The sequence below is a fragment of the Macaca fascicularis genome, chromosome 8 (genome assembly GCF_037993035.2).
Source record: "Macaca fascicularis isolate 582-1 chromosome 8, T2T-MFA8v1.1".
In the NCBI taxonomy this organism is placed as follows: Eukaryota; Metazoa; Chordata; class Mammalia; order Primates; family Cercopithecidae; genus Macaca; species Macaca fascicularis.
The window spans coordinates 19,210,388-19,218,981 of NC_088382.1; the positions used below are offsets into that span (position 1 = coordinate 19,210,388).

At 36.4% G+C, this 8,594-nt stretch overlaps 1 protein-coding gene across 4 annotated transcripts in view; it reads right to left on the reverse strand.

Moving 5' to 3' along the window:
* MSR1 (macrophage scavenger receptor 1) overlaps nucleotides 1–7,435 on the reverse strand; it is an 85,326-nt gene extending 77,891 nt beyond the window's left edge. For all 4 annotated transcript variants that reach the window (XM_005562649.5, XM_005562648.5, XM_073999968.1 and 1 more), the window contains exon 1: nucleotides 7,382–7,435. The gene's annotated coding sequence lies outside the window, so the exon portion shown is untranslated. The remainder of the gene's footprint in view (nucleotides 1–7,381) is intronic.
* Nucleotides 7,436–8,594: the final 1,159 nt, after the last annotated feature.

The window sequence follows — 8,594 nt, forward strand, 5'->3', positions numbered from 1 at the left end:
TTTAATTTTTCATAAAGACATCATTTAGTTTTCTCCTTTACATATTTATTTCTAATATGCCTTACCTAGGTTAAGAGAAAACAAAGATTTAAAAAGCCAAGTGTCCCTTTTATTATACTTTCTTTTCACATAACCTTTTCAGCCTAGATTCAGGTAACTTCCTGTCTCTCCCATGAAAGGAGAGGGGTAGTGCACATCACAATAGACAAAAAAGGCTTTCAGGAAATAAAGTGTTTTAATTTGATCTATTACATCTGTTCAATTTTCTTGAGTACCTTGGAAAGTGGGAAAAAGACAAAAGGAGAAAACAATGGTATTTTAAACAACCAGACTATAATAACCTTGGTTAGGTTGGTAGTACACTCTTTATTCTTTTTCTCCAGACAGGTACAAAAGAGGTTCAAAAAGAAGAGGCTGGAGAGGCAAGTACCTGGTAGCATCTGACTCATCAATTTCTTCCTTTATTTTTCTGATCACATAAATTGATCTGGCTTTCACGACCTACCCAAAATATAACACTGAATCACTATCTATACAAATAAAGTTTAAAAAAAAAAGTATTCTTTGCTTTGGCAGTAGTGACCTGGATTAATATTATTAGTGACACAATATATATTGTTTATTAAACATTTTGCCTTTCTCCCTTTCACTTTGAACTAGACATGAAGCTTGATTTTGTTTTTCTTTAAGTCTCTAACCTTTGGTTTATCTTTTTTTAGCATATAGAGGTGATAATAAACATTTTGTGGACTACTGTATTTTAAACTGTGGTTAACCTGGGAAGATTTATTTAAACTCTGAAAAAGGAAAACTCTCTAGTACATGTCTATGAGTGGTTTAGACTAACTGACAATATTTGGTCTATAAAATGTCCCTGACAAGTGTGGTGGACCAGAAGGGAGGTGCGCACTAAAGCATACTCGGCGGAATGAGGAATGAACAATATTCCCTATCGCTACATTTGGGCACCATGGAAAGTCTGTTTGCTTTCTGGGGCCAGCGTTCAAAAGCGATTGGTTTATCATGAACTGCATGAAATGTTGGTATATATGTTTTCCAGAAAAAAAAAAGATCATGTTCGTCAGAGATAATGCAGTCATAGGATTTGTGGCATTTTCTGATGTTACTGCCTTTTTTCTTAGTCTGCACAGTCTCTCCAAGAATCTCATCTGCTTCCATGGCTTGAACTACTGCCTGTGTGCTGATCGAGCGAATAGAGCCAACATAGATCTCAGTCTCAGAATCAGCTTTTGTTTTACATAATACAACCAGCTACAAGGTGGATTTTCTATAGCAGCCTACCTTTTATTTTTCCAGGATTTTCATTGTGGGTATATCATCCATTTACATCATCTATTTATTATCATACCCACGTATTATTATTATTTACTTACTATGTAGTGGAGAATACATGATACAGTTAGGCATATGCCAGCAAAGCACAGTCACTCAAATCTGAAGCCAGAGCTTCTTTTCTAGACCACTCTCATGTATAAGACCCATATCTGATTGCACAAAAACTCCTGATTTCCTTAGATCCATTCCTTCCATTCTATTCCAATTTTTGGACTTCAGCTTATTTTTATCTACCCCAGCCAGGCATCTTGGGTAGCAGCAATGGTGCAGACAATTAGGAGGAAAATCCCAGGGCATTAAAAGAGAGGACAAATTAATAGCATCTAAACCATAGCACTTTAACAAAGAATAGGAGGAAAAAATCAAAAAGTAGAAGATACCTTTTTTTCAGAAAAAAAACACCAGAGACATAAATTTGAAAAACATGATATTCAGTGGGTGAGTAGAGGAAGAAGACTCAGTACAAAAGACAAGGAAGAACTTTTTGACACTGCAGGAGAAAAACAAGAAGCAGTCAGGGTCATGGAAAAGAACAAAGAAGTTGGTGTCCTGCAAGAAATCCATAACCTGCCACATAGAATTTAAGTTGTTTTTTTCTTGTGTGGTAGAAGCAGAAATAAAACCTTGCAAGATTGGCAGCGGTAAATGTATAAAAATGAAAGTCCCTGAATGCATAAATTAAAGTTGTTCATGCTCATGGTTTTCTGTTGAGAAGAGAGATACTGATGATTGCACTGAGATAGCACATCCAGGGGAGTTTTATTTATTTCTGGATATTCCTCCTCTTCTCCCTAGTATCTCAATAGCAGAGTGAGCGAGGGCCCAGTTTCTGTTCTGTTTTCTCTCCTTCTATTTTCACTCCCTTGGTGATCTCACTGGCCTCACTGCTTTAAATATAATCTGGAAGACTGATGACTCTTAGATCTTTATCTCTTGCCCATACCTCGCCTCTCAATTCCAGACCCATATATGCCGCTGCCTCAGAACATCTCTGCTTAGAATTCTAATATGGTCCAAACCTAGAGGTCTTCCTTGTTCCTCGCCTTTTCTCATCCACTACTTCCCATCTCTCATCCGATCCTGTTGCTTTGTTTTCAAATACTATGCAGAAACTGAGGGCTTCTTGTCACTTCCTTGCTAGCATCCTGTCCAAGCCCCATCATCCTTTTCGCCTTGACAATTTGTTTTTTTTTTTTTTTTTGAGACAAGGTCTTGCTCTCGTGCCCAGGCTGCAGTGCAGCCGCGTGATCACATCACTGCAACCTTGACCTTCTGGGTTCAAGCGATTCTTCCGCCTCAGCCTCCTGAGTAGCTGGGTCTACAGGTGCATGACACCATGCTCAGTTACCTGTTTATTTTTTTTCTAGAGATGCAGTCTTGCTATGTTGCCTAGGCTGATCTCAAACTCTTTAGCCTCAAGCAATCTTCCCACCTCAGCCTCCCAAATTTCTGGGATTATAGGCATGAGCTATTGAGCGTTGATGTTAATAGCACCCTGACTTTCATTCTTATACTCTTGAATTAATTCTCCACACAGTTTCCAAAAGAATCCTCTTAAAAAGTAAGGCAGGTTGAGTCACTCCCATGCTAAAAGCCCCTGAATGCCTTCTTGTCTCACTCAGGCCTTCACTAAAGTCTGACTCAATAAAACAGACCACCTGTAATCCCTGCACTTTGGGAGGCCGAGGTGGGTGGATCACCTGAAGTCAGGAGTTTGAGACCATCCTGGCCAACATGATGAAACCTCGTCTCTACTAAAAATACAAAAAATTAGCTGAGTGTGGTGGTGGGCACCTGTAATACCAGCCACTCAAGAGGCTGAGACAGAAGAATCTCTTGAACCTTGGAGGCAGAGGTAGCAGTGAGCCAACATCAGGCCACTGCATTCCAGCCTGGGCAACAAGAATAAAACTCTGTCTCAAAAAAAAAAAAAAAAGGAAGAAAGAAAGAAGAAAGAAGAAAGAAAAAGCAAGTAAGGAAGCAGACTGTTCCTGAACATCCAGTTTCAACCTACAACCCCTTGGGGCCTTGTCTTCCCCATCCTGGCTTCATTTTCTTTCCCCTAAAACATATTTTCCTTATTTGTCTTATCTATCATGTGTCTTCTCTCATCCAAGCCAGATCCATGATATGGAGTTTTGATCTCTTTGGTTCAGGAATCAGAGAGTTCCTGAAGGTGCTCATTACATACATAATGCAGTATTTAAAATTACATTAATAAATGAAATGAAAGGCAGGATCTTTTTCAAGATGACTGGATTTTCTATCTTGGGTTATGCCTCAAGAAAACTTTGTGGTTCACTAAAGTGGGAATTTTAAAAATTCTTCTGTTACACATTGGAAAATAAAATATTTCTCTCTGCACTGCATGTAACTAGCAAACTGAAACAAAAACTATTACCCTCAGTGAAGCCACTTTGCTTCAAAAGCATTTATTATTAAAATTACCAGATTATTTCAGCTCCTTACTCTGGCTATAATCATTGTAATTTTTTAGTAACGTGAACATACATACATGCATGAGCCTTCATTAGCAGGCAGTGAACGACTCACACTGTCCAAGTGTGCCTTTTAATATCAGTTCCAAAGTTAGGAAAAACAGTAGCTTCACATAAAGTGACTTTTCCTATTAAATGTCAATGTACTGATAAAGGATTGTGAAATCCTTTGCGTTTGTGTAATCTATTAAAAGCACGTGCTCACGAGAAGTGAAACACGTTTCTGTAATATCAGCTTTTTATCAAGTGGATGAAAAGTTTACAGGAAATTCATAATGAAAGAATTTCAAGGTTAATTTGTTTGGAACCATACACTTACTTTTTCTTGTTTTTCTTATAAAACATGATCATAATATTATAGATATGTTAGGATAAAATTTCTGTCACCTCATCACCCTAATAAAGGAAAAAAAAACCCTTAATTTTTTAAATGAAACTGAAGTCTTTGGATATATGTACACATGTAACATAGTTCATGTTGTCATGCAAATATCATTTGGTATTATGCATTTTCCTTAAAATCATCACATTATTTTAATATTTCAAATGAATTTTTCAAACCTGAAATTTTTTTTATTATTCTTTAAGTTCTGGGACACACATGCAGATTGTGCAGGTTTGCTACACTGGTATACATGTGCCATGGTGGTTTGCTGCACCCATCCGCCCATCATCCAGGTTTTAAGCCCCGCATGCATTCGGTATTTGTCTTAATGCTATCTCTCCCCTTGCCTCCCACCCACTAACAGGCCCCGGTGTGTGATGTTCCCCTCCCTGTGTCCATGTGTTCTCATTGTTCAACTCTCACTTATGAGTGAGAACATGCAGTGTTTGTTTTTCTGTTCCTGTGTTAGTTTGCTGAGAATGATGGTTTCCGGCTTCATCCATGTCCCTGCAAAGAACATGAGCTCATCCTTTTTTATGGCTGCATAGTATTCCATGATGTATATGTGCCACATTTTCTTTATTCAGTCTATCACTGAGGGACATTTGGGCTGGTTCCAAGTCTTTGCTACATAGTAATTCAACATATATATATATGTGTGTGTGTGTGTATATATATGTATGTGTGTGTATATATATAATCTTATTTATATAGTCATTTTTCTAAAATATAATTTTTTTCTTTTAAACTTTTTTTTCCTTTTGTCAGGTGGCAATGCTTCACTGATACAAATAATGATGTTATAAATATTTCCTTTTTTTTTTTTTCAGATGGATTCTCGCTTTGTCACCCAGACTAGAGTTTAATGGTGCGATCTCAGCCCAATGAAACCCCTGTCTCCTGGGTTCAAGCGGTTGTCCTGCCTCAGCCTCCCAAGTAGCTGGGATTATAGGCATTTGCCACCATGCCCAGCTGATTTTTGTATTTTTCACCATGTTCATCAGGTGATCCACCCGCCTTGGCCTCCAAAAGTGCTGGGATTACAGGCATGAGCCACCAGACCTGGTCATTATTTTCATAATTTAGCTTTCTTCTTTTAAAACATTTCTTTAGGATAATTCACCATATGTGAAATTCAAAGGTGAAAGGAAAACTATTTTGAACTTCTTGGGCTCTACTGTCTCAGTGATCTTTAAAAAGATTGCATAAATTTATAAATATTCCAGACTTATATATGAATATGGCAGTTTCAAGCAAAATTCACTACCATTGAATAATAAAGCTTATTTTAGAATCATTTAGATTTTGATAAGAGTTAAATAATACTAAAAGTGGTTTTCATTTTTATTTTTTATTATTAATGTTAAGAGAGAGACTTCACTGTAATTGTTTGTCATATATTTTTCTTCTTGGGTTATTATCTATTCATATTCACTGCTTACACATCCCCACAGGTTGCTTTTAGCTGTGCATGTGAATAAGTTCTTTATATTTAATACATATTTACCATCTGTCTTTTCATACTTGACATGTATTCATTTTTCCAAGATTTTTCCCTATTTAGTTTTTTCATCATATTCTTAAGGTCAACTTTATCTTCAAGATTTGGAATAAATAATAACCTTGTGATCCTCTTTATAATATAAAATAAAAACTTTGAGTTTTGTAACAGCAGTTGAATGTGTATATAACATGGAAATTAAGTTAAGATTATTTGTGAAACTAACAGTTTTATGCTTAAGGAACAGCTTAAGGAACCTGTCTGTAAGAAGGATTTTAGTAAGAAATGGAAATATTTATATTGCGCCTGAGGTCACTGATATTCATCCTTGGTAGCAAAGAAGAAAGAGTACCAACTTTTGAATCTGAAATCTAGATTTGAGTATTGACTGTGACATCATTTAGCTGTGTGACCTTAGGCAAATATTTTAACTTATTTGAACTGAAGTTTCTTTAGATATGTAAAATATGATCACAATATAAGTTTAAAGAATTATTGTGAGCATTAAAAATAATTTTTGTAAATTGCCTGATACACAAAAAACCATCAATATATGCATCACTGTTATTTTAAAATGCTGTTTTTAAAAAAATATGAGCTTTTCTTATTTTGTTCTCACAGTGTGTTCATGAGGTACACAGCAGTATTTTCTCCATTTTACAGGGTAGGGAACTAAGACCTGAAATGTGTAAGTAACTAGTCAATGTTATGCGGCTAGGGAGCGGGGGAGCTGGCATTTAAACACAGGCAGTCTACTCCCAGAAGATCAGCTCTTACCCACTGCAAAAAACTGCTAATCACTGCATGAAACATTCATAATCTCAGTTCTATGGTTTTTCTATAACTATATTTACCTGGTCAATGCAAACGCCAACCTCCCATTGTATGCTGTGTGAATCTTACTTATTCTTCAAGATTAACAGGATTTCTAGCATCTCCATGAAGATTTATTTCTGATAGACTTTTTTCCCATAGAAGTAATTTTGGCCTCGCCTATATTTTCATAGTAATTATCTATAGCTCTTTCATATTACTTAAGGTGCTCAAATTACATTATGCCTAGTTGGGGATGTTTTAAATCATTAAGATTCCCAAACACAAAAAGAACTATATTTTATTTTTTGTATCCTTTCCCCACATCTAGTTCAATGAAGTGCATATAGTAGATACCCAGCCAATATTTGCTATATAATCAAGGAAAGATAATAAAAGGCATTAAATTAAAGCCAAACATGTTCCATGAAAAGTTATGAAAGGAGAATACCTGAAATATATCAAATTATACTTTGAATAAAGTCAATATTTTAAACAAAATATGCTTAATTATATGAAAAAAAAAACACCTTGCCAGTTCAAACTACAAAGCATTTAGTATATTTCATGTGTATTTGTGAACACATATGTTTTTCACTCACGGAAAATTTAGCAGAAATCTCTATTTTTTGATTATCTCAAAAAAAAAAAATAAATTACTGCTGATAGAATAGAGCATTCTACTAGAAATCATTCATCATATATATATACACACACGCACACAGAAACATATCATATATCACACACACACATACACACATAGAGCAGACACATAACAATCAATAGAAACAATTCTGGAATAAAACATTAAAATAAGCCTTTTTTTACCTTTGGTCCTAAAGAAAGCAGCACTGATTTATCCACTTTTCTCTCTTTACAACTGAAACCTAAAATCTTTATCTCGTAGTATTTCAGCATCTGGTACATGAAGAAAGGAAATGACACATTCGTGTGTTGAAAATCTTTGTTAATGTGTTTCAATAGCACTCTCATCAATGCACAGGTTTGCAAAATCTAAATTTGTCAGATAACTCACTCTTCACCCCATTTAGGCCGCTTAAAAAAAAAAAAAAAAGAGAAGTGAAAAGAAAAGGAAACAAGGGTTGTTGAAACAAGCACATAATGTATGGCAGATTGAGCTTTTTTTTTTTTTTTTTTTTTTTTTTGGAGACGGAATCTTGCTCTGTCGCCAGGCTGGAGTGCAGTGGCTCGATCTCGGCTCAATGCAACCTCCGCCTCCCGGGTTCTACAGGCGTGTGCCACCACGCACAGCTAATTTTTTGTATTTTAGTAGAGATGGGGTTTAGCCATGTTGGTCAGGATGGTCTTGATCCTCTTACCTCGTGATCTACCCGCCTCAGCCTCCCAAAGTGCTAGGATTACAGGCGTGAGTCACTGCGCCCGGCCTGATCTTTCCTTTTTTATAAGTAATCCATGCCTTCTAAAACATTCATTAATTCTCATGATCTCCCCTTTCATGTTACTATAATGTTGAGTAAAGACTCCATGTTTGGCCGGGTGTGGTGGCTCACGCCTGTAATCCCAGCACTTTGGGTGGCCGACATGGCTGGATCACTGGAGGTTAGGAGTTCTAGACCAGCCTGGCCAACATACTGAAACCCATCTCTACTAAAAATACAAAAATTAGCCAGGCATGGTGGCATGCTCCTGTAATCCCAGCTACTCAGGAGGCTGAGGGCGAAGAATTGCTTGAACCCAGGAGGTGGAGGTTGCAGTGAACAGAGATCACACCACTGCACGCCAGCCTGGGCAACAGAGTGAGTGAGACTCCATCTCAAAAAAAACAAAAAAACAAAAAAACAAAAACAAAAACAAAAAGAAGAGTCCATGTTTAGTGATTTGGGTTTTATTCTTAAATCCTTTTTCCTGTACCTTTATCCCTAGTCTCAAACACAAAACACATGAAGAAAGAATATGATGTCTTTCTAAGTACAAGTAATAACCTAAAAACACTCACTTCTGTTCTCTCTATAATGATAACAGGATTAATTTTTAAAGCACCAGACAAGTTGTTAATTTC